At 44.2% G+C, this 26,251-nt stretch overlaps 1 protein-coding gene across 3 annotated transcripts in view; it reads left to right on the forward strand.

The window, feature by feature from the left end:
* The first annotated feature begins 692 nt into the window (after positions 1–692).
* Positions 693–26,251, forward strand: part of FYN (FYN proto-oncogene, Src family tyrosine kinase) — a 138,742-nt gene continuing 113,183 nt past the window's right edge. For all 3 annotated transcript variants that reach the window (XM_050894710.1, XM_050894709.1, XM_050894712.1), the window contains exon 1: positions 693–740. The gene's annotated coding sequence lies outside the window, so the exon portion shown is untranslated. The remainder of the gene's footprint in view (positions 741–26,251) is intronic.

Raw genomic sequence — 26,251 nt, forward strand, 5'->3', positions numbered from 1 at the left:
CTCTTCCTCTTTCTCCCTCCACTTCGCCTCCGGCTCCTCTTCCCGGCCAGCCCCGGACGGCCACCGGCACGGCCCCGCTGGGCTCCCGCGGACCGCCCGAAGCGGCTGCCGGTACCCGGGGGCAGCAACCGCGCCCTGCTCTGACCGCGGCCGCGACCGCGGCCAGCGGGCGCTGAGGCACCGCCTCGCCCGCCCCGCCTCCCCCGCCGCCCACCAATCAGAACGGCGGCTCCTGCCGGCCGCGCCTTGCCATAGGCCGGCGGCACTGCCAGTCTGGAGCCGCCCCCGCGGCGGGGCGCGGCGGGAGGGGGGAGGCGGTTGCCGGCTCCGTGCGGGCGGACGAGCGGGGCCGGGCGGCGGCGGCGGCGGCGCTGCGGTTGCGCCATCTGTCAGGAGCCCCGGTGGGAGGGGAGCGCCCGAGCCGCGCTCACCCGGGCGGAGCAGAGCGGAGGCGAGGCGGCAGCAGCAGCAGCAGCAGCAGCGCGGAGAGCCCGTGCGAGCTCATCCCTGCCCAGGCTGCGACTCTTCCGCCGCACGAAGCCGCCGCCTCCGCGCCCGGCCGGGGTTCGGCGCAGCGCGTTTGCCCGCGGGGAGAGGCAGCGGCGCCCGGAGCGGCGCCCCTCGCTGCGGGCGGGCGGGCGGGGGCAGCCGGCGGAGGAGCGGAGCGAGGAGGATGTGAGTGCGGCGGCGCCGCCCCGGCCCCGCGCTGCGCTGAGCTGAGCCGAGCCGAGCTGCCTCAGGTAACGGAGGGGCCGGAGCCCGCCGCGCCGCCGCCGCCGCCCGGGGGGAGCGGGAAGGTGGGGGGGGGGGATGGATGCTGCGGCGCGTTTGTTTCCTTTGTGCGCCCGAGCGGTGATGGGGTGCGGGGGCTGCTGGGGAGGGGAGGCGGCCGCGCTGCTGCGGGTGTCCCCCACGCAGCCCTCCCACGCACACCCCCACCTCCCCGCCGCCGCCTCCCCCGCCGGGAACCGCCGGCCGCGGCCTGCAGCGCGGTGAGAGTCGGGGGCAGCGCCGGTGACCGGCTGTGCGGGGTCGGGGCAGGCGGGCGGGCGCTGCGCCCCTGCGTGCCCGGGGGTCGCCCGTGTCCGTGTCGCCCACCCCCGCGGCCGCCGGCTGGGGAGAGGGGAGGGGGCGCAGCACAGGGCTGTATTTGTTGCCGCCGAACTGCGAAAAAGGGGAGGGGGGAAATAAATAAAAAGACCTTCTTTCCCTCTGAAATAGATCGTATAGGATTTGCGCGTCTGTGACAAAGGCCTCTTTCAGGGAAGAAAGAAGGGACGCACAAAATGCCCAAGGATGGTAGGATGTGAAAAGAGGCTTGTTTCTTGTCTTTCCCCTAGAGCCTCTCTGTTCCTCCCCAAATGAGGCCGCTGATCTGGTGCCAGTTCCTTTCCAGCCACATTTTAGATTAGCGAGAGATACCAAACGCCACACCATGGGTGCCAGCATTTTGCTGCGTCTGCAGAGCTACGGTGTATGTGTTGCCCGACCTCCTTAATAGCACTCAGTTGGGTCTCTGCTTCCTCGGGAACTCGCCTTATTTCTGCTCTGTGTGGATTTTGCGTGTGCGTGAGCGCTAGGAGAGGGCTGGGGAGGTAAGGGGGTCACTTTGTGAAAACAAGACCATGATATCTGGGTCCATTCAGCAGTGACGGGGAGGGCAGGGCTGAGTCGGTGCTGGAGGGGAAGGTTTAGGCTGAGTGGAAAGCAACCCTCTGCAGTTGTTCATCAATCACTCTGATATGCTCCGATTCTTAAAATGCTAAATAACAAGTGGGAACGGATGAGGCTTTTGAAATGCATGCACAGGACTGGGAATGCCTTTGAGACCTTGTCATTTTCCTCCTTGTATACAACCTCCTTAACTCCCACATCCTTCCTTCCACCATCCCTGCAGCTGTAACACTTTCCAGTATCTCCTCCCCACACCCCTATCTTTTTTTTTGGTCTTGATATCTTTTTAACTAGCGTTCTGTGGCCAAAACTTAGAACAATTGCAGGTGAAGATCTGTTTGTTTATATGGTGGTGGAGGAAGTGTTTTCATTAGGGTTGACTCGTCTGATCTCCCATGAGGAGGAACAGTAAGCTAAAGGGACACTGTCAACTTGAAATCCGGAGAATGTGCATGATGAATGGAGAGCTGTGTCCAATATTACACCCACCGTCGAGCTCCCTGCTGGAGATCTGTGGTTTTTATAAGTCTGTCTTCTGACTGTGTGGGTTTGTCATGCAGTGAAGGAGTAAAAACACACTTCAAACAAAGTTCTGTTAAGTGAACAAAGGAGGCCAGAAGAAAAATACCAGAGTGGGAAGGGAGGGAAGGCAGCATCTCCAACTTCTCAGTTACATCCATTGCAGCCACTGCTTGACCCAGTGGGAAACAGGAGGGGAGAGAAGTTCATTTTTACAATTGAACATTTACTTAGTATCAGTAAAGTGGAAACGCTGGTAGCTTCCCCCCAGTGATACAGGAGTTTTCAGCACCTTGATGTATATGCTCAGAAAACTGGCAACACTTGATGAATGTCAGTAGATCGGTGCCTTTTTGCAATTTTTTAAGAACAATTTTAGGAAGGGAATCTCTTGGAAAAAACAATGGGTTCCTTCTTGAGCCTTTTTTACCCCAGAAAGCTGTGATTTTGATGAAAAAAGAGAAAGGAAGGTTGCCTAATTAATGCCTTCAAAATTTTTGTTTCATTGGTAGTAGGCTGCAGATTTCTCTTAGTTTCTTGAAACGTTCAGATGCTTCTTAGAGGGTGCCTGTAAGCCTGCTTCTTCTTCACCTCTAACACGTTACTGCCTCATCTGTATGGCTCATCTTTGGCAAAAATAAGAATTTCCAATATGAAGTTGTCTAATGGTAGGCCACTGGCTGTGGTGTTTTGTGGTTTACGCTTCAGGCGTGTTGTTTCAGAAATTCTGTGTTGCCTGCTGGTGGAAGATGTAGTGGCATGAAATACCAGTTAAGTATAAAACTCTGAACAGGCTTCTCTGGAAATTGTTTTGATGTTGAATAAATACATGTCTTTAGTGAGGGATAAACAACAATGGCATATGGGCATGGCAGTCAATGTAAGGCAGAAGCGAAGAAGGTAGTACAGAGAAGTTGCTTATTAATTATTTTCATTTTAAGTATATTTAAAAGTTAGGACCCATTGACAAATTTCTGTTTCATTTGAGTGAGATAAAGCATTGCTGAGGAACTAGTTATTTTTGAGATACTATACTAGATTTCACAATACCTGTACGTGAAATGCCTGAATAGTGTCATCTGAAATGCACGGGTGGAGTCTGATACAGAGGGGGCCTCTGTGGCCCCTGGCCCTATGGCTTAGCTGAATTAAGCTGAATATACTAGTCTGGACATGGTATGGTCTGCACTGGATTTACGGTGTAATAAAATTGTGGCTAGACAAGTGAAAACTGTCCGGTGCCTTTGTGATAATTTAACACTGTAATATGGTACATCTGCAATATCATATATTTAGTTGTATTAAGGAAGGCTTAGAGCTGTTGGCCACCTTATGCCTGATTACTTTTATTTAACCAGCGTCTTCACTTTGCTGTCTTGCTGCATTATAGTGCTTTTACTTCAGGGAGAGAGAGTTGCACGCATGTGTTTTCCCTTCCTCCTTCTCTCTGGGGTGCACATTAATATTTGATTCAAACTTGTTCTGTAAAGTTCTGCTTAATTCAGTTTGGGCACTACTTTGAATGTATAATAATGGCGTTCGTTTGTGTCATGGACAGCGCTTTGTAATTTGCTTTATGGGCAGGTCTGCTGCTGGCAGTGTGTATTGTCAAAGTGACCTTCCTCTGAGAGGGAGAAAAACAATAACTCCTGTCCCTTTCCCATCCCTGCAGCTCCCACAGAAGTGTCTTCACAAGTAATTTTGACCCATTACTCCAAAAACAGGACTTGAACCGACAAATCTAATTCACCCGAACAGTCTCATTGAAATCCAGCAATTAAGGACTCCTTTGGTGACAAAAGGCCTACAGATCTGTATCGTGCAAATCGGCAATTTACTTGGGGCGAAACCCACAAGAGGGTTTGCGTGCTTCAGTGTGGAGCATCCTGAGGCCTTGCTACCAGGGCAGTTGCGACCCCTGTGGATCTCGCACCCCGAGCGAGGGATGTAGCTGCTTGCTGTACCGTGCTGAACACATTGTGCACCTCAGAGCTGCACTCCCAGAGGCCGGTGTGCCGGGGGAAATGCTGCCAGGGCCACCCAATGCAAAGTGCCTCAGAAGGAGGTGAAACTCCAGTGCTGCATCTGCCTGCCTGCTGGGTGTCTCACTTGGCACCAGAGTGGCTTGCTGTTAGAGTTTAAAAACCCTAACGTCCTTTTGATAAGATAGTAATAATTAAAAAAAAAAAAGAAAGAAAAAGAAAGAAAAGCTTTGTATTTTGTATTTCAATAGGTGACAAATGTGCAGGTGTAGAAGAATCAGGATCTCTAGCATTTGCATCCCCTCATGGGTTTTGCCCTTAGTGCCTGGCTTCTAGACTGAGAAATGACAGGTCCAGATGAAACGTGAAAGGTTTAAGTTGTTTTGGTACATCCGAGAAGCGCACGGCACTCCTTAAGGAGCGCATGGGCCTCATTAGCGCTGTGCTGTAGGGCAGTCTCACTTCTTAACGTGCTGAAACGTTGGTTTGGTTTCAGGCAGGTAAGCTGCCTCTCAGTTTGAGAGTGGTCAAGTTAAACCTGTCTGTGAGAGATGTCCTTGAGCCCTGAAACTAGAAACAGGCCTGACCTTACCGGAGTTTGCAGCCAAGGAGAAGCACCCCGTTGTTCTCTTACCACTGGCTGCAGGAAAACAATGGCATTTTGTAAAGGATTTTTGGAACTTTCCTTCACTTGGAACGGGAACAAAACTGAACAATATCAGCACTTTTACTGAGGGAAGTGAAAAATAAAATTACTTCAAGTCAATCAAAACATGTCGCCTCATCTTGCTTCTGACTGTTTTGAATGGTAACTTGCTATGAAAGCAAGGATTTCAACTCAAAATATTGGCACCTGTTTGGAACAAAATAGAACCTTTGACATCTTGACTTTTTACTGAAGTATAAAATCAGCAACAGTTTTACGGAGCTTTTAGATATGGATAGAACTAAATTTTCTTGCAGAAAATGACTGTCGGATTTTTCCTGACCAGCTCTACTCCTTGTATACCATGAATTTAAATGAGTGTTTTTCATCTGAAAAAGCCATCAAAAAGCTAGCCTGGCAATATCAGATAATTTGAATTAGATGGCCTGAGTGAAATAGTTTTTTTAAACAGGGAAGAGGACAGCAAATGAATTTTAAACTTGCTCTCCTTCCCAAAATGCAGCTCCTTTTTTTGTATCAAAGGCATCCCAGTTTGAATGGATCTACTGATGTTGTTTGTGACAAGGTGATATGGAGAGAGGTTACCCCACGTTTTCCAGCTCAGCTTCTCCTGATTCAGGGAAGTCTTGCACCTCTGAAAGTTGCTTTTTCCACACTATAATTTTCTAGAGTATCTGTGAGTAATAAGTCATACTTGATTAAGCCAGTAACCTAAATCCTTAGAGCAACTTAGTTGATGTTCTTCACATTGAGACATGGTTTAATATGATGAACTATACAAGGCAGCTGCAATGTGAGAATGTTTTGATGGGAACAGAGAAGGTCACCCCTCTACGCTTATTTATTTTATTTTATTTTGGTGGGGGTTTTAGGAGGCAGCAATGACTGGATGCCTTTTCTAGCCTAGGGAAATTCTTTGTCCCATCCTGCTTTAGGTACCCTGTGTCTACAACGAGAAAGGAGGGATGTTGAGAAGTGTCTGTCAAGTGATATGCTCAGTGCTTTGAAGTACGAAGCAGACCAGCCAGAGCTCCTCAAAGGAGCCAGAGCTACTTTTAATAGTATTGGATCCTGTGCTGTGAGAGCAGTTACTGGGCTGTCCCCAAAACGCATGGCCCCATAGTCGGTGGCACTATCGGCAGCCAGCCTTGAACAAAGGCTCTACCTCGTGTAGTACGCTTTGCTTCACAGCTCTTGGGGTGGCCTGGGGAGGAGCTTCCTCGCATCCTTGATGCTGCCTTGCAACAGCTCTGGGAGCTCTCAAAGACAGATAAACATCTAAAGCCTTGGCTGTGTAAGGGCTGTAACAATTTATTTTAACCTGAAATTGAGACCTTACGTTTCAGGCAAAAGGTACCACCAGTACTGAAGCTTCCAGAAACGCTTGAAAAATGTTATTTTATTCACCAAAGCTATGTCACTTGCAGTGGTGAATTTGGAAGGTGTTTTGGAGCTGAAAGTGACGGTAATGGCACCAGCACAACATATGAAGAAGCAGAGCTGTGCCTGGGGTGGAGGGACATTGAACACATCAAGGGAAGAGCTGGCTGAAGCAGGCAGAGGAAGCTGCTCGTTCGTGTGTGTGTGAGGGCATTTTAAGTGTTTGGCACCACTTAAACTTGCAAATAACTCTTGTTTTAGCGATTTTTGGAGGAGGAAGGAGGAAACCTCAAATGATTGGCTTGACTTGGATGAAATACCTTCTTTGTTTGAAATTGTCCTTTTCCTCTTGGCCTCAGTTTTCCCATGTCAACAGATTTGACCAAAATAGTTCTCGAGCCTTTTTGGTATAGTCCAAGATGAAAATATTATTGCCAGATAATTTTTATCTTGTCAGGCCTCAGTTTGCTATATGAAGCTATACAGAGAAGTTAAACCGGATATGAGAATGAAGATTAATATTAAATACCCATTCAGGGTTTTTTTTAAGAAAAACTTTTCTGTTCCGTGAGAGTTCTCTAATGACCGTATCTGGTGGTTCCTAGCATCCTTTTCTTACAATTTCTATTATTTTACTTGTGGGTTTTTTTAAACAAATAAACTTCAACATTCATATGAAGGCTTTTTATTGTATTAATAAAGACCTTCCAACCTCCCTTGTTTTAGAACAACCTGTGTGTGAAAGAGCACTTCACGTAATGTTGATCTTTGACTTGCAGCTGTAACACTTACAAAAGAGGCAGCTCTGAAGGTTTTCCTGGCATGACTTTGGAATATTATGCAGTTCCTATCTTGGCTTCTGATATCGGTGTACAGATAATAGTTGATTTTTTAAAATTTTTTTTTTTTTACAAATGTGTTGTTTTTTTCCCTTTTGTGCCTGACCTTTAAACTGCAGAATTGCCCTGGAGATTATAATTGAAGCTGATGCTCTTGCCCAAAATAATTGAGAAGACTTGTTGCTGGTTAGTTCAGAAGTTCTCCAAGCCAGAAACTGCGACAGTGTGCTGCGTCGCAGCATCGTGCTGGGAGATGAAAGCGCTGGGCACCTAGCTGGAGCTGAGATTAGTAGCGATGCTGGTGAATGAGCTCGTGTCGGCTCTGGGCCACCAGTGAGGCGCACAGTAAGAGTGCTCACGGACTTTTTCTCTCTCTTTTTAGCCTGTACAAACTTCACGACTATGTTAATGAGGGCTGTAGCTATCTCTGTATCAACCAACATCCTGCGACTGGGGGCTGTGTTAACTGTCCAAAAAAAAAAGTACAGCAGAAGCTTGTCTGTTACTTTCTAACTTCTGGACTTGTATTGCTTCTCCACAGGAGTACTTTTCCTTCTTCTGGGACAACTTAATCCCATACCTGGTCATTTCTTAGGACTTAGCATAAGACCAGCTGATACCCCTGTTTGGAAGATGGCGATGGTTGCGTCCTACAGCCAGCTGCTTTTACCCTGGGGGGAGGAGAGCAGGTGTAAGAGAAAGCAGCTCTCAGACCGTTAAAAGAAAGAATATTTGTTTGTTCCTGGGACTGGGTTTTTCTTTGTGGGCAGCCTCTCACTAGGAAGCAATGATATATTTTTTCCAGGAAAAATAAGCATCTCTAAGACTCGGAATGAAAACCTCTATTGTCTGACTAGGCAATTAGACTGTTTCTTGCCTTAAACTACATGTAAATGCTCAGTGTTTATTTTTAGCAGGGAGGTTAATGGTGGAGGGGTTTTTTATGGGGAGGTTAATGACGTCGTGCATGTTTTTAGGCCTCTCTGTGGAGAGGTCCTCTTGCACGCTGTCACTGTATGCTAATAACGTTGGAAAATGGGCAGGTCTGAATAATAAGATTACAGAGGGGGAGCCCACATTCAGTAAGACTTTTGTCTGAAGACCAGCAAAAATGCCAATTCTGTTGCCTCTCTGCCTTCCTGGGAAGTAACTGAAAACTCCTGAATTTCCTTCTGGGATTTGGCTGTGAGATAGCCAATAGATGATGAAATTTCTGGTTGTTATCACTCCGGGCAGCATTTGAATTGGCTATTTCAGCAAGAGACATTGTAGGTCCTATTTCCAAATTCATTGATAATGTTTTGCTGGTTTCACTCTTCAGGAAGGAATAAAACTATTTAAAGCTAATCCTTTGAATAGCACGGTATCTGAGGTCATTCATAATTTTCATTTAAAGCCTTTAGCCGAATATGCAGACCTTTTGTTCCAAATATTAAGTTCTCCAGGTGTCTTTGAATGGTCAGTGATCTTATATTCATAAGACCTCATACTTTGGACTGGTAAGGAGGAATAGCAACTGCATTTTTATTTTATTTTTATTGTTTAATCTCTTTTCTATTTTATTCAGAAAGACTGAGGCAAACCGCCTTTAAAAGAAAAAAAAAATCAAACACGTGTTTAATGCAACCCACTTTATTGGCTGTAATCACTGTTGAAAAACTTTGTAAGCCCATCAGCCTACAGTTGGCATAAGGTCAGTGTACAGAAGCTGGCAAGCTGAAGAGCCAGATTTAACTTTCAGCGTAACAGGCTCTATGCTTTCAAAAAACCACACATAGTGTTGGCTTCAATTTCTTTTGACCACCTCTCTAGGAGTTTCCCTTTTGTAGGAAATGTAACGAACCCAAAAGTTTGGCTTGAGAAGAGAGCTGCTAAATGGTGTGACCTTGTGGAAGAAACATCCCTTACATCTGAAGGTCAAAAATGACCTTGTGTGCATTGGGGGAGGTAGAAGATGAGCGTTGACTGTCTTTCTTGCTTAGGGCAGCATTACTGACATGCTTAAAAACTGCAGAACTCCTTGTCCTAATGTTCAAGTGGGGCTGCCAAAAAGGAACAAATAGGGCTGCAGACAAAGTGCGCAGGGAAGACTGTGTCCCTCTTCCTCCTCCTCAGTCATTGCAGGCAGGACAGGGAGACCATTGGTTTGCACCACTTAATGACTTGACAATCAGAACAATTTGCTGCCAGTCCTGTAAAACGTTAAAAAACTTCTTTCATTTATAGGTTGGGTTTTTTTAAATTGTGGGCTTCCTCTGGCATCAGTGTGATTCAGTGACCTCTTTAAGGGTGAGGTGACCTTTTCTCTGCTCTTGCTACATTTTCAGCAAGTCTTAATTTGAACTGTTGTAAGGTTACGTTGTTTAGGGTTTTTTTGTTTCCTCCCCATGCAAAAGAGTTAGTTCTGCTTTATGAAGCTGACTGTATAGCTGTAGGTATTAAACGAGTCAGCCAAATTTTGCTTTTGTGGTCAACTCCTCCACAATTTGCCACGTAAGTTTGTGTCTTACAAAAGATAGTTGTCATCCTTTTAGAGCTAATGTGGCACAGCAGGACCGTGCTGAGAATAATCTGGACCTGAATGTGGACGGTGGGTCAAAAAAGTATTGCTTTGGTTTTACTTCCTTGGGTAGAACAGGCCTCAGACTTGGGATGCATCTGCACGGCACTGTGCCGAGGCGGACAGAAGAGCTCGCGTGTGAGAGTCAGGATAGCCCCAGCAGCCCAGGAGGAGCATCGTGCTATGTGCCTGCACTGCTTCCAGGACCACCATGATGTGTTCATAGTTGTTGTGAGTGTACCTGTGCAGCAATGTGAGGTGTGTAGAGACACAAAAAAGAAGAGACATGAGAGCGATGACCTGAAAGAGTGGATTAACTAGATGAATGTTCATTTTCACAGCACCAAAGACTACTCAAACTAGCTTTTTAAAAAATTACTACTAAACTTAAAAGAAATCCTCTTCGTTGTTGGTGGTGGTTTTTTTGTTTGTTTGTTTGTTTGTTTTTACATTATCTGTCCCACTGAAGAAGAGTGATTATGTTCCTTGGGAGCTCCATCTATAACAGCTACCCACAAGCTTTAAAATGACATGGTGCTGCAATTGTATACAGTGTTTATTTTCAATCTTCTTTTTTTAAAGCGGGATGCAATCGCCATTCAAATTTTGTCACCATGAGAGTGGGAGAGTACTTCTTGATGAGTGAGATCTTTTCAAAGTAAACTGGTTTAGAGGGCTTGCTGTGTCAAATTTAATTTTGAAGTGTTAATACATTTCTGTGGATTTCTTAGTGCCGCTGGACCATTGTTAACACTCTCTTCCAAAAGTGAAATATCACAGATCTTAAGAGAATGCAGGTATGAACAACTCTGCAAGGGAAATAAGATCTGTGTTTGCCAATAATGTAGTCACCCCAAACTGTGATAATAAGAATTTCTTCCGTAATCAGCAATATGTTGCCACTGTGAGGTATAATTTCTGAGAAAATGTCTTGAAAATGGCAGTCAAACTGCATCATGTAGATTTACTTTATGATTGTTGGTATGGGAACTTGCTAAACCTGTGTATAATGTGACAAGTATGTAGCTTTGGACTCTTTCATATCATCCGTTAAACCTAGGGGGGGAAAAAAACCCTAGTTTTGTTTGAAGGAATGATCACCTACAATTTTTTTTTATTGTTTTTTTTTCTTCCTCCAATCATACTGTAAAAATTTATTTTCTGTAACTGAGCTCTCTCTAGAGCTAACAGACTTCTCTTCTAAAAGTACTTTTTAATAGTCCTTCTGTTAAACTACTTTTTAATAGTCCTTCTAACTTCTCTGAGATGAGCTCTTCTTCCTTTTCAAATTTAAACACAAGAATCTAGGTTTGAAGGGACCTCTGGAAATCATCTCCCTGCACAGAATAGGGCTAACCTCAAAGCCAGGTCTAACTTCAAAGCTGGGGCCTCGTCCAGTCAGGTTTTGAGTATCTCCCAGGACGGATTGAACAAACCCAGCTCTCTCGATCTCTCCTTCATACGTCAAGTGCTGCAGCATCTTGGTGGCCATCCACTGGACTCACTCCAGTATGTCAATCTTTCTTTTCCCAGGACTCCCAAAAGCAGACCGAGTACTCCAGCTGGGGTCTCACAAATGCTGCATAGAGAGGAATAATTACTTCCCTCCACCTGCTGGCTAACTAAATTGCTTAATTGGTGCCAGATCTTCAGTTGCTGTCAGTTGTCTTCACCTCCCTCAAGCTGGAGTGGTGGAAACTCTCCCTCGGAAGGGAGTACTTGTAGGCTTCTCTGTCACCTCAAAAAGAGCTGGAACAGAGATGGCCCTTTGCTTCAACTGCAAGAAGCAGATAACCAAACCAGTGTTTACGTACACGAAACTGCAAAGGTTTCCATTTCCCTGTAGTGAATTTTTGCACCAGGCTTTCACGCTGCATACGGTAATGTAACCTGAAGCAATAAGATTGTATCACAGTGATTATTTTGGTAAAACAGTGGAGAAAATGCATAGTAAACAGCATATGCAAAGAGATGCATTGTGTATATTCCGTTTGTTTTTCTGGCAGTACTTTAGCTATTAGCTAAGTCACCCACTTTAAAGTTAATGTTTGGTAGCAAATATGAGAATTGAAATAACAGGCATGCCACCCAGCTGAGCCTCATGGGAGCTGTGGGACAATAACTTGTGCTTAAGATTTTATACCCAGAAGATGTTTCTTCTCCACTAGATTTCTGAGACTCTGTCATTGCGAGTTGCACTATTACAGGTGACTGAAGTACATGTGACTAGCTATAGTCTGTGCTTTTTAAAGGTTTAATCTTCCAACGCTATTTGATTTTTATTTTTTTATATTTTTTTCAAACATACACAAAATGAAAATTTTATGATTAATGGTTTAAGTACTTAAATTAATATTTGCCTGAAAAAAAACAGAACAATTGCAATACAAGAGAAACCCACAACCACCACCAAGCCCGTGCATGTAGGACTTGTCCTGCAGTCGCTGCTGCTTTGAGGAGTGTGTGGCTCACATCACATAGCTCAGACGTCCTCACAGCCCAGTGTGGGAGAGCAGCTGAAGGCGTAAATCTTCTACATGCATATGCCTGCTTTAATGTATAAGATATTAGTATTTAGCTTAGGAAATTCTGGCTCCCAAAAAGCTGTGGCAAGGTAAGTGTCTGGGGTGTTGAGTGGATACTGTCTGCTGCTCGGCCGACTGGTGGCGAGGGAGGTGGCTGGGCTGAGCAGTTGCTGTGCCTTGAGGACCTCCTGGCTATCTTGGTACAACCAAAGAAGGAAGAAGCCTTAAAAGCCCAGTGGGTGTAAAAGGAAGCATCGGTAGAGAGGTTTAAGCTGGGAAGGTGGACAAGGGAGGGGAATTGTCAGGCTTTTTTTTTTTTTTTCCTCCCCTTCCCCCCCCCCCCCCCCCCCCCCCCCCCCCCCCCCCCCCCCCCCCCCCCCCCGCTTCAGTATTTGTCCCTACCAGGGAACTTCTTCAGTCTCCCTTCCTACTCTGGCTGTTGCCACCACTGTTTTCCTCCTGTGATTTTTCTTTGGGTATTTGTTCTAGCTCTGTGGCACTGGCTGTGGCCGCCAGAGGCTCTTTTAGAGGTCCCTCTTTCACCTGTTCTGTTCCCATAACCCTGCTTACAGCAATCCTGTCTTCATGCTTGCTTACCTCAGTCTTCTCTGTTGCTCACCTTCCTTGCCTTGCCTGCAAATCCTCTTGTCTCCCAACACGAACGAGCTGTTTATCCTTGAGCTAATGGGTATTCACAGTGCTCCGATCATAATGCTGCAGAACTGCTTATATTCACGGCGATTAAAAAATAAAAAGATGGATTATTTTTTGCCATGCCCCAGAGAATTAGTTGTATATTTTCACTCTGTACAGTTGTCACTGTAGGTTGAGTTGATTGGGGCTCAGAGGTGAGTAAGAAGCCCCTCCTGGTAAAGAAACGAACCTTGGGTTACACAGCTCGTTCGGGTTACCCAGGCATCATTGTGTAGCAGACGGACGATGTGCAAGAGCTGTACCAAATTGGAGGCTTACTGCTAAACTGATCCCTGTATTATATGGAGAAATGTGGAGTTTTGCCTGTTGACGGTAATAAATGCACCCCCTGGACCCCTTGGGGACACAGACCTTCCCCAGGTACTGTTGGCAGTGCTGGAGAACGGCTCTCGCCATGGCTGCTCAGGTGAGGTTGACCATCTTGGGAGGGTGCATGCTTTTATTTATGTGCTTTTATTTTACTCAGAAACTGAGGTCACGTCGTGCTGTATATAAGCTCTCATGGGGGAGATGGTGAGAGTTTAAAGCATTTTGAATTTTTGTTCCAGTTTTGATTTAAGTTGTGTGAAAAGCTCACCAGCTTTCTGGTGTTAGGTGGCAGCTTGAGTAAAATAGTTTCAGTGGGAAGATGAGGGGGATGTATATCAGCTCGTACTTAATATTTGTTTACACGGGTTATGCAAGATAGCTTAGGTTATTGTTAGCAAACTAGAGAAGTCACAAAAGGTGTCCTTCTCCAAAGAGTGTAAAGTATATTATTTTGGTAGAAGCTCTGGGAGATGAGGCAACAGCACTGAGCATGGGAGATCAGTACCTACTCCAGACAGTGCCAGCACCTTCAGTCTGCTGCATCCGGTCCCTGACTGCTCATTTGAGTAAAATTTGGATGGTGGCAGGACTGGAAGCAAGTGTTACCAACCTCAAATGTTTAAATATTGCAGTGGTTTTGGAGGAGAGGAAGAAAGGGCTGGAGTTTGGAGCTGGAGATGTTACATGGGTTCACTGGGCCACCGAGATCCAACCTAGTCTGGTGGGAGCTGCTGCTGAAGATCTCAAAGGTTGCTGTCTTTTTCTTACGGAATATATGTGTGTGTGCTTGTTAACACATTCTAATTAAATCTAAGATATTCAAATCACATTGGAGATTGGTTCCACCAGTGTGACTCAGTTTTTTTTAATATATGTATTTTGATTGCCCTGTCTGGAAGACTAGTTGGTAGAGTTGATTTGTGGCTAATATATGCTGTTTTGAAATTGCTGGTACATAGATGGGTGTAATAGAGGCTGATCCTAAAGATGTTCTCAGTTTTCTTCTTCTGTTAATGTTGGCAGATGTTTCCAAGCAATACACTGGCTTCTTTGTATATCGTTTTTAATCTCTCTGGCAAAAAAAAAAGTTAAAGAAGCAAAGGCCTCTATAAAAGGAGTGGGGCATTGCTCAGTATGAGGCACTTGAGGCCATCCCAGTGTGCTGTTTAGGAGGAATAAGTATTTAAAACCACTTTCTCTCCTCTGTTTTGCAATAGTTAAAGCATTAGCAGTGCTGCCCAAACAGACAAGCCCACCAACTCTGCCCCGCTCCCAGCCAAATATCATACCTTCCTGAAGATGCGGATGCCTTCCAGGATAGCTGACGTTGGGCTGTTCAAGCACACCCGCTGCCTGTGTGCAATATGTGTATGAACCAAAAATGTCAGAAATAGTCCTTTTATGTTATAGATGTGAGTCAGGGTTGGGTTTTTTTTTTTTCCCCATCATCTCGTGACTTTATTCACGAGCTTGTGGTGGCTTACCGCTTGAAAAGCAGCTCCTTAGTTTTTGACCCTAAGCACCTCATATATTGATTGCTGTTTTGAGGTGGCTCCTTATTCCCTCTGGTACTTTGTTGTAGGAATTTCCAAGTGTCAATCTTGTCAAGAATTACTTTTTAGTAAATTAAAACCAATTAACACATTTGCTAAAGAGGCAAAGCAAGGGATACAATGTATTAAAACAAAACAAAAGGGGTAGGGAGGGTCTCAAGCAACTTAATCTCTAAACCTTCATTTTGCAAATTACCTTTGCTGGTGCACTTAAATCTGAGCATGTGCCACATGCTTGCACTAGAGGTATAGTATGTGCCATTGCCTGTATATGTAGATAACTGTTTTTGAACAGTTTTTTCTTTGGGTTTTGGGGTTGGTTTTTTGGGGAGTGGGAGAACATGTTAAAGAAGGAATCTGACCCCTTTTTGACTGAAGGGGAGAGAGACCTGGATGATGATTTTTACTAGTTAGCAGTGGCTGAGCCCTGAAAAAACAGCATAAACCTTCTTGGCAGTAGTTCTTGATATTTTTTCTTTTTTTTTTTTTTTTTTCTTTACCTGATGTTCACAAGAAACTGCTAACCTAATTTTGGTATTCCTATGAGAGCTCATTTATGATGAGTTGCCAGAATTCCCAAAATAAATTTTAAGTTCCTTGTTGGCACCTGTGGGTTGTGTTTCTTTGCTTCAGTTTTTTAATACCATTTCATTTTTTCCCTATATACAAATTTGCTTTCTTTAGGAAGAATATTTAGCAAACAGACTAAGCCTAATAATATGAAGTAGAATAAATTCTTTAGGTCTACATAATGAGTACTTGAAGATTTGTGCCACTTTTATGGCTTCCTGAAACTGTACCTGCAGTCTCCTGTCCCTCTTGCTGTAGTGTGAGAGACCACACAATACAGTGGACTGTATATTGCAAAATTTAAAAAGTATTAAAGAATATAGTGTGTTTTTTAATATAGAAAAGAAATAAATGTTAAAAGCATGGATTTTTGTACATTCTGGATTTCCTGTAGGCATAAGCCTTACACAGTTCATTCACTTGTCCGTCAAACTTGGAGCCTTTTGATCTCTCAGAGTAAATTTGAAGACAGCTGTGAATGATCTTCATGACCAATTTTTTTCAGGAGAGGCAGGTATGCAGAAGAGACCCTATGCTTTTAACCCTCCTGGAGGGACAGTCAAACTCAGTGCTTATGGATGTCAGACAACTGAGTGCTGCCAAACTGAGTCAGCATGTGTGTTTTGCTCAGCTAGCTGTAGCTCTTCTCTCATCTCTTTAGAGCATCAGGAGACATGGAAGAAAAGGGTAGGTGAAAGGGAAGGCTCAAGGATCTAAGTGACTAGAAAGTAAGGGGGGGAACAGGAAGACGCATTGGTAGGAAACAAAGCTTTGTTGGACTGCTGGTTACAACTTCGTATTTAAATTCAGTGACCCTTATTTCTAGGAAGTTCAAGACTGTAGCCGCTCGATACCTGAAGTAACAATTTTTTTTAAAATGCAGAATCTTTGTCAGTAGACTTATTTATCAGGCTTTTATAGAGCAAAAGTAACCCAAGCTGCTTGAACTCACAATGCTCAACAGAGGATTTTAAAACCTGATACCCAGTTTGCCTTCTAGGCATACCCAGCAATCTCCCAGACTTGCTCTACCAGCCAGTCACAGCATTTTAGTGACATGACTTGACTGCATTTGCGTCTGAGTAATGTTCCTCCTGAAGTCTGTCAGAAAAATGGTTGACTTGTGTGTAACCAGAAATAATGCCTTAATATATTTAAATTCATGTGGGTAATACGCAGAATAAGTAGAACTAATTTTCAATCTCTTCTTCCTAGGAATAGGGACTTTTAACTTCCTAAAAGTGAAGTTTCATTTGTATCTCTTCCATTCTCCATTCCAGGAACTGTCTGCCTGGTCCCTTAAAGGTCTTGCCAGTCTGATTTCAGTGACAATTATGGAAACTACTTGGTATAAGAGAAATTTGGGGCTGAAAAGAGAAGAAAGGGGAGCAGACAAAGCTTTTTGTTCTGTTTCTAGGCTGAGGTTTCTATCTCTGTGTTTTAATCTAGCAGTTTTGACTAGGGCCAGCCCTTTCCTCTGAGAGTATCAGGCTCTGACCCTTCATATTTGTTCTGCGTTTTCAACAGCAGCAAAGGTACCAGTCAACATGCTGCTTTCTTCTGCACTTCTGCTTTTACTGGACTTCAAGATAAATGCATCCTCTAGAGAAAAAGAAGGAAGAAGGAGTGGGGGGAGAGGAAGAAACCTATTGCTGCAATTTTTTGAGGGTGAGAGACTCGGTGTTTCTTGGGAGTTCCTGTTAAACATCGGATGATTTGTCAGTTTTGTTAACCATCTCTTACTCTTTTCATTTTTTGTGGGTAAGCGTCTTGCATTAGTTCTTACTGAGTAGGGCTGGACAAATGGTGCCACCTTGGCTTAATTTGATATTTTCTTTTATTAAACTGATACAGTGAAAGGGATTTATCTGCCCGTGTGAGGGCTATAATGGATATATTCAAGATTTGACAATGCTTTTTTTTTTTTTTTTTTTTTTTTTTTCAAATGAGTTACTGGTCTGAGGCTTGCCCTTCTGCCGGAGGCTGCCGCCCTCATAGGCGCGATGAAGTGGCACTCTTCTGTACAGAGCTCCGAGTTGGACCCTTATAGTTACACTGAGGCATGGGTGTTGGTTCTACCCTCCTGTTAAGTACAGGAGCCTGCGAGAGGGTGGAAGGGATGTGTCTGGCCATCGCAGGCTGCTCACGCCTGGGCAGCTTGCTCAGACTGGGGTGTTGGCCCTGCTCTTGGCAAAAAGGGTAAAGAGGGGTGTAGGTGTCTGTCCGTCTGTCCACACTGCTCTTACTAGAGTACCTGGGCTGACATTTTAGTGCAAAGGCATCCTGACAGCTGCAGGCTGGCTGAGCTGCAGGCGCTTATGGTGTGGACATCTACACTCACCACAGAGATGATGGCACCCTAAACTCCAGTAGGTTTAGCTGTGGATGTGCTCACATCCAGCACAACCTCTTCTTTTCTTCCCAGTCATCTTCACCTAAACTGCTACGCAGAAGTGTCTAGAAGGACAATATCATGTACGTAGTAATGTTATTATCTTCCCTGTGTTATATATTTGTGTGGGCTGCTAATACATGTCCAGAACAGATCATTTCACAGCTACTTCAGAGAGTTAGGAGCTTGCAGTTGCAATAGCTCTGCTGCTTTTTGAGAGAGACTTGCTACACGCCTCATAAAGGAGAGTGAAGTGTTTGGAGATGTGTTACTCCTAAAGCATTGCCAATACTTCTGTACTAATAACCTACTGCTTCTGTAAGGGAAATTGTTTTTCCTAAGTACTGGTATGGCAAAGAATAGTCTTTTATTGCCAGCTCAGTTACGAACACGTGCCGAGAGCTTTCTGGCTGCTGTTAGAGCAACATCAGCAATGTTCAGTAATGGGTGCTAAGTGGGAGGAAAGCCTGCCCATAATCTCTACAAAGTATCTCACTTGGCTTTTTGCAGTGTCTGTATTCAGTACTGCCATAACATGTATGTGTTTAAATCAGCATTGACTCAGGCTAGGTCTTAAACCACAAAGCACACAGGCATGTTGAAATAAGGGCAGGCGGGTGCAAGGTGAGGTTTTATGAATCTTGATTTTTCTGAGGACAGCTTCGGAGAGTGGCACAAAGTTGTGCATTGTAGAAACTTAGGACAGGGAGGGATCTTAAATCATTCCTGCCCTAACGGTATGAGTTAGGATACGATGAACACAGGTCATTACTGAATCCCAGAGGGCTCAAGGGAAGAGCATCTCCAACATGCCCAACTGCTTTCTTCTGCATTTCAGTTGTTGGAGAGCTTCTAACATCAGTTAGCTAGATACCAGTACAGAGTATCTCTGTTATCTTCAGTGTACGTGGAGAAACACAAGACTGAAAGGGCACAGGTCCTGAAAGCCTGGCTGTTATTCCTACCTGCATTACTTATGCTAGTCAAATACACTGTCACTTTGTGCAAAATTTGCCTCTTTGTAAAAGCCTTCTCCATCTTTCGGGGCTGCATGTGTACTCCCTTCCCATTCTCTCTCCTTTTTAATCAACCTAACCAATTTCTCTAGCCTCTCTGCATAGGCCACGGCAGGGAAAAGTCTTTCAAGCAGGTTGAGGAAGAAGTCGCGGATTCCACAGTCTGGTTTGTCTGATCTGGAGGTAATTGAATTGAGGATTTGAGGGCTTGGGTTCCTGTCTTCTGCTGGTAGCAACAAACCATGATATCTGTTGCTAAATTAAGTGTTGTGTACCCCCCTGCCCTTCCCCTTGATTCTAGTTAGCACAGAGGTAGAAGCAGCATGAAGTTTCCAGTTTCTCCCTGAGCTTAAAAAGGAGAGACTGTGCATCAGCCTGCTGATTAATCACAGGCACTCATGTGATGAAAGTTTCTCAGGGGATGGGAAAGGTTAGTTTGCTTTTAATTTGCTTTTAACAATCTTAAAATAGCCTCATTTCAAAGACCGTTTCCATGATTTTTTTTTTCCCCTTAAGTGAAGGATGTGTAAGTGCTTGCAGCGTTAGTGTGTGTGCATTACAGTTTAGGTTTTAGTTGCATGATGTGATCCCGGGCTTTTCAGCTGAGAAGATCCCTGCTTCCTTCAGTGCAACCAGGAGCAGATAGAGACAGTAACAAGAGAGATTGGCTCTTGCCGAATCGTAGCTTCATCTGTTGCAGGAGCTGGGAGGTGCTGCATGAAAGAGGTGGGGAAGTTTGTAGGAAGGAAAAGGCAAGGATCTGCTAGGCATCTGGGAAAGAAAATCCACTTAAGCACACACCGTTATGAAAAGTGACTTATTTTGCTGCGTAGCCATGCTAATACACTGTGGGGTGACTGGAGAAGTGTTGAGTACGTGCAACTGCAAAGGAAGTCAATGGACTCATTGCTCTGAGTGTACTGAATAGTCAGGCGCGGTTGTCTCAAACTGGGCACCTAAATAAAGAACACTTTTGAATTTATCTTCTCTTTGTCATAAAATGCCAATAATACTCCTGGTGTCTTAGGATGCTATAAAAAAATGCATGCTTTGTGAGGGAAAACTCAGGCGCTGAGCGGTGCAGGGACCCATGAGTGAACTGGTTGTGCTTTCAGAGCAGGCTGGGAAGAGTATTCTGTGAAATGACAGTGAATATAAAAAAAAAAAAGTATTAAATGACCACATTGAATAAGCACCAGCCATTTTAGGCACTGAAGGAGACTGTGCTCTTATGGAAAACTTTTCTGTGTGATCATGTAATTAAGAACTGCATCACAGTGAAGTCACGGGCAGGTTGGGGGAGGGCAGGCAAACGCAAGCGGCACAACCATTAACAGCTCTGGAAAGTCTAGTGTTTGTGTGCATAACTTCATAAGCTTAATATTTTTGTCATGCAAATATGTGTAATTGATCTTTGAATATGAATCTGCAGTGAGATGGAGGAGAGCAACAGCTGAGGAGTGAAGCTTTATATTGTTCAGGTATGAGGCAGCACGCTCGATAACCGGAGAGGTCTCACTACTAACTGGTGTTGCAAGTCAGCACACGTGAACTACGCTAATTTGCTGTTGCCTGCAGCGCTTGTGGCAAAGATGACAAACCAGCCTTTGTGCGAGCGAGAAACCAGAAAGGCACAATGCAGAGTGGAAATTTGGTGCTGTTGGGACTGTAGGCGTTTGCAGGCTCCTCATCTCTGTTCCTGCGGGTGGGACGGTGTTGTACGCATCGGGGGGGAAATGCTCTGAGCCACAGGTTGGCTTACTCAGTGGGTTAGAGACAGTGTGTTTTGTACTGCGAGGAAGCCTGGCAGCCTGGAGGATCTTACAACTCAGATTTCTATTTTTCTAACTACCTGGCTCGTACTGTGTGGTTTTGGGTGACCAAAGTGGCTTTTTTCTTTTTTTAAACACTAATAGTTAGGAGTCTGGTCTGTACCGTGCTAAGAGCTCTTCAGTTAAAGAATGTGAAGCAGCTCTCTAATGGATAAATATTAAACCTTACTGTCTTTTACAGGTAACACAAAGCAGAGTCAGAACATAAACAAGTGATCCCATGTCTGTCAGCACTGTTACTCTGTTTTATTTTAAACCTAATTATACTTGAAAGGTGTAGGGGAAATTGAGAACTTGACTTTTGGCACTTATCAGCACAATCTTAATTAACCATCACCACCCCTTTTCATGCATTTCTGTGAAGAGCTCCAGTCCTATGATCTCACTTCCCTCATCTCATTTGAGATTTAATACTCTCAGGTTAATTTCTCTTAACTTTATAACCTAGTCTATCTTCTGTTTAAAAATAAGTGGGTACACCACTTCTCAAAACTGTTTGGAGGCCCCCCTGCATGTCAAAGCACAAACTCATCAAGTCGTCATCATCCTTTTCTGACTCTCAGCAAGAGGCTTCAGGGAAATATATAAACCTCTGGAATGCTTGCAATGGGGGTGATAGGATATTATGAAATGCACTTGTGCTGGTAAGCAAGATTATAGGACGCGCAGAAGATATGCAAGGAAGAAACTACATACGACTTTTACTTGCTAAATGAGGTGTTTGTAGATGAATCCTTTGTTAAATGCCAATTGAAATTTTTTCGTCATTTGTACTGACAGAGTGCAAAGAAATATAAGGCATAAAGGCAGTCATTGAACAGCTGGCAATGTGACAGGCAGAAAAATTTTCTAAACATGAATAAAAAGGAAAAGTTAACTTCTTTGTGTTTTTTGAAAAATTCTGTTTCTCAGTGTTATAATGACTTTTTAGATTAAACATGACAGACTTGATAAATTATCAGATAGAGTTTTGAAAAGTTATTTTATTTATTGTGGAAGAGTAATTTTTCTTTCCTCTTTTGGTTTTTTTTGTTACTACCACCTCGTTTTTCAGAAGGAAAGGGGAGAGGATTGTGAGAGGAGGTTAGGGGAGAGGAGATCTTGTTTGGCAATTGACTTTTATTTGAAGTAAAAATATTTTTAAAGCCACAAAATAGCATTTGATTCATATAATCCCTGGTGTGCTTGTATAAGCTGCTTATGAATTATAATAAAAAAGCAAAAAAAAAAATCCCCAAAAACCCCTTGGTTAGAAGTATTTGGGCACTTGATGAAACACTTTAAGGAGTCAAAAGAGGGAAAAAAAAAAAACCCAACCATTTCCTGTGCCCACTAACATTATTATATTAATAAAAGCTGGTTCAGTGCCCATACTGTGTGTCCCCAACACAATGTTGATGACATTTTGAGAGAGGTGGGTAAACATTTATACTGTGCTCTGAGAAAAGGTTACATGAAAGCCTTTAGATGGAACTTGGATTTGCAATTTTGGTTTTGCTTCTTTAAACAGAAAACAAACCAGGTCAGATGTCTGTGAGAGGTTTTCTTCTTTGGGCTTAATGGAACAAAGTAAACCAGGTTGTAAGTGCTATATGTATATCAAACAGGTTTTGTATCATTGCTTCTAGACTTAAATATACGTATGTTTATTTAAGAATACGTTCATATTCTTTAACATACAAATAGTAAGAGGGTCTGCAAAATGTGATGCTGCTTGTTGTTGCAACTTCAAGAAAAATCCATTTGTATTTCAGGACACAAGCGACCAGAGCGTACACTTAACTTACTGAATTGGAAGGGGCACATCCTGTGACTGGTTTCCTGTGGTCTCCAGAGGACAGCAGTCTTTTCCATTGTCATTTTGTCTGTCGGTGTAAAATAGAGATTATCTGCCGTCTGCCATTTCCTCTTCTCCCTCCCTCTCTGTTTCATTCTGGGGAGAGGGGGAAATAAATTCTCCCTCTGGCTTGTGCAGATGTTAGCACTGCATGGAGCTTCTCTTGCTCCAGCTGCAGGAAGCATTTCCCAAATGGACCGTATGGTCCTTTGGTCTTATTCTGTCTTTTTGCTTGTTTTTATTTGAGATTGTTAGTGTGCTGGTTTTGTGCTGGTTCGCTGCAGTAGTGTATGTTTGTGGAGATGTACTCGTTTTGTGATTCATTTTGGAGGCACTCATCTGTTAAAACAGCATGTGAAGGAAAAATTATTCAATTTAAAAAAATGTATGAAATACAGCTCTAGTCCACTTGCCTCAGAGTCCAGGAAAGATGCTTTTAAGCAAGATTACAATAGTACATACTGTACTATTGTGGGACCAAAGCATCTGTGCCATAAAAACACTGTGAAAAGATGATAGATGCCCATGGTATTGAGGGTTTCACTTCTTTAATAACTGAAATTTTCTGCCATCTGCCATCTGTTGTTTTATTAAGACCACTTTCATTCTACCTGTGGAGCTCAATGAAGCCCAGACTTCAATCTTGTTGTGTCTCAGTACAATGAAAATCTTGCTTGCAAAACTCCGCTGAAGCCTACAAGAAGGAAATGCCATGTCTGTATGATTACCAAACACTTTTAAGGATCAGAAGGATTAAAAAAAGGGATTTCAATTTATCTGTCTATGTTTCTCCTTGCCCTCTGCCCCACCAATCCACTGGCCTGTGATACCAGTGTACTGTTTCCACTCCCAAAAATCGCTGCAACCCGGGCTAGTTGGAATGTCTGACTGCTGTTCTGTTAGAGATGTCAGGGAGCGAACTGGAGTGAAAACCATGTTGGCTTACTTTGTGTTCAGGGAAAAAGTGGTGTTAGCGGAACAGTCTGGGGAGATGTTGCTTGTGCTGTTCAATCTTTGAAGAAAAAGTAGTATTTATCCACAAAATGAGGGATCTTAGCACCAGCCATGAGCCCTGAAATAACCAGTACTTGCAGGTTTTTATTCCACTTTATCCTTTCTGTGCTTACTTGCAAGCAAATTGCATTTTAGTAGTGTCTCTCCTGATCTTTAGAGCTTACAGAAAGCTGAAGTGGTAAGTGAAAAGCTTCATGCTTGCTAATGAAGTGGACAGTAAAGGGATTTTAAACCCTTCTATAAGCCTGTCGAAGTCAGGAAATCAGCAGTGAGGAAGAAGGTGCTGTTTCTTGCAAACAAAATAACATTTAAGTGGATTGGTAGCATGGGCTTTGCATGGAGTGAAGAAATTAAGATCCACTGACAAAGACTTACTAGAAATGCTATGTTTGCAGTATTTCCTTTTCTGTGCTGCGTTCCTCCCATCCTCAGTGGAGGTTGTTTATTTGTTTGGAAATAAAACCTGTTTCTCTACTTGTGGTGGGCTGATCCTGTCTGGGAGAGCATAGCTGCAGCCAGCCCTTTTTTCAAAGGAAAGTATAACTCTGGTGGAGTGCTGCTTTTCTAAGGTAAAGGAGAAAGAGCAGCAGTGTACAGGGGGGGCTTGCTGGCTGTCCCTCCCCCCCCGTCCCCCGTCCCCCCCCCCCCCCCCGCCGTGTGTGTTACAGGGAGCCTGGGGGAGCAGAGCTGCCTGGAAGTGCTCTCGAGCAGAGCATGCAGGAGGCAGATCGCAAGCAAGCCCGGGAGTTTGAGCGGGCATCAGTCTGAGCATGGGTGAGGTGAGGAAGAGAATATGGGTGGGTTTTTTTAATAAAGGTTGAGAAAAGGTTCTAGGGAGGAGGTGGGGGAGACAGAAAATACAGCCGGGACAGGAAAGAGTCTGCAGAAGGCAGAAATGTTGAAGCTAAAGCAAAAAACATACTCTTGAAACAACTGTAAAACCCACAGTACTGTGTAATACGGATGAGAGTGGATTGAAGCCAAGAAGCCAAAAAGTTTTTTAACAAAACCACCGGAGATGCCATAAGTTCGTTGACCAGAAAGCTGTTTGGTTGTGTTATACTTAAATGCAGTAATACACATTTTGATATTTCAGAATATGCCTGCTTGGGATGTGGCAGTGCAGAACTTTTTGTTTTGCCTGGGTTGTCCTTAAAGAGTGGGATAATGGTTTTTGCATTGTCCCAGTCTGAGCATGAGGCTGGTGAGAGAGAGGTGAAGATGCTGAGATATGAAAATGCTGAACCAAGCTGAGGACACAACGGCGCAGAAAAAGAGGCGCCGAGGTGGCTGCAGGCAGAAGGAGGATATGAGCCCTTGGAGAGGGACTGAACTGGGGAGAGGCAAGCAAGAGGGAGGTTAATGTCTCATTCAAGTTATAAATCTGTTCGGCAACTTATTCCTACACGTACCTTTGCTTTACCAAGCACATACGTTTGCAGTGTGAATACTTGCAAGTACACTGACAAATATGCTTGATTAAGAGTGCTTAGGAGAGTTGGCAGCAGAAGTTTCAACTGGTGGGAGAAAAGATGAGAATTTTTACCTGGGAGATGCAAGTTGAATGTGGCACAGAGAGCAAAAGTTGCTGTACAAGGAATTTTTCTGAGGTCTGCCTGGGAAAGTAAAATTTAAAAAAAAGGAAAAAGAAAGAGAAAGGTGCTTTGGGTAAGGTGGGAGGGAAGAGATTTGAGCAGTGAAGGAGTATCTGAGTTCAGGCCCAGTAGTCAGATGAGACTCGCTCAAGCTGTTCTGGTGGTTTTTCAAGACAAGTTGTTGGAGGGAGGTAGTGACAGGCAGGTGGAGTGCTGCCTGCTGGAGAGGGATGGGCATTCTCCATATGGGGAGCAGGAGACAGCCTCCTTTCTCCTGCAGCTCTCCAGGGAATGGGAGAGGACCTGGACTTACTGGGGCTGCAGCTTACTGGGGGAGGGTCTGATTAAGCTGATAGGAGACATGCTTTAAGACTCAGTTTCACAAACCAATGCATGAGCTATTTTTGAACAATCAGACCCTGTTGCAGAAGGCAGAGTCATCTCTCACGTCTGTCTGAAGCAGAGAGGAGGCTTCGGCTTCCAAGGAAATTTTGCCAGCCACAGTGATGGTGGAGCTGTTGTGTGAGTCTCCCCCGTGAGAGGGACGAAGTTACGTCAAGGTGAAGAGCAAGTTATACTTCGTCGAACCAGAACTGCGGGCCAGGTGCCATGGCGATTTACATAGGAGTTACTCAGGATAAGAAAAGATGGCAACCCCTCTGCCTGCTGGTCTGTATGTACACATGGTAAAATGTCAAAACACTTCTGCATATTTTTAACTAGCTTGGAGTGGGGGATGTACTGGCTTACGGCTCTCGTGTTTATTCTCAATTGCTTCATGGTTTTTTGCTTTCTTGGATTAACATCTGGAGGGAGCGGTTTTTGCGTTTTGGGGGGTTTTTTGGAAGGCTCTGGTCTGCAGCAGAGGGGAGGGGGCAGCGAATAGTGGCAGGGAATGGGAGACAACTGGAGATGGATTTAGCCATACAAACACCGATCTGCCCATCTCCGTTAGGAAAGCAAGGGTAATGGCAGTAAAACACACTTTTCTTTAATCCATTTCTCTACGCCTTTATCTCAAGATAAACTTTAAAATTCAAAGTACCAAATAAAGGAGTTGCATAAAGGGCAGCTATTGCCGTACCCTGGAGCGTCGTGGGCAGCACAATAGGAAACTCTTTAGCGAACCTGGAAATCACAGTGAAGAAATAGGACAAATGTTCAAAAATGCTCTTAATTAACTTGCATTATCAGTAACTGCACTGAGTTGGTTTCTCATTTAAATTTTCAATCTAGAGCTCCTTCTGACTGGAGTATTTCATCATTACTGCTG

The sequence above is a fragment of the Gymnogyps californianus genome, chromosome 3 (genome assembly GCF_018139145.2).
Source record: "Gymnogyps californianus isolate 813 chromosome 3, ASM1813914v2, whole genome shotgun sequence".
NCBI lineage: Eukaryota > Metazoa > Chordata > Aves > Accipitriformes > Cathartidae > Gymnogyps > Gymnogyps californianus.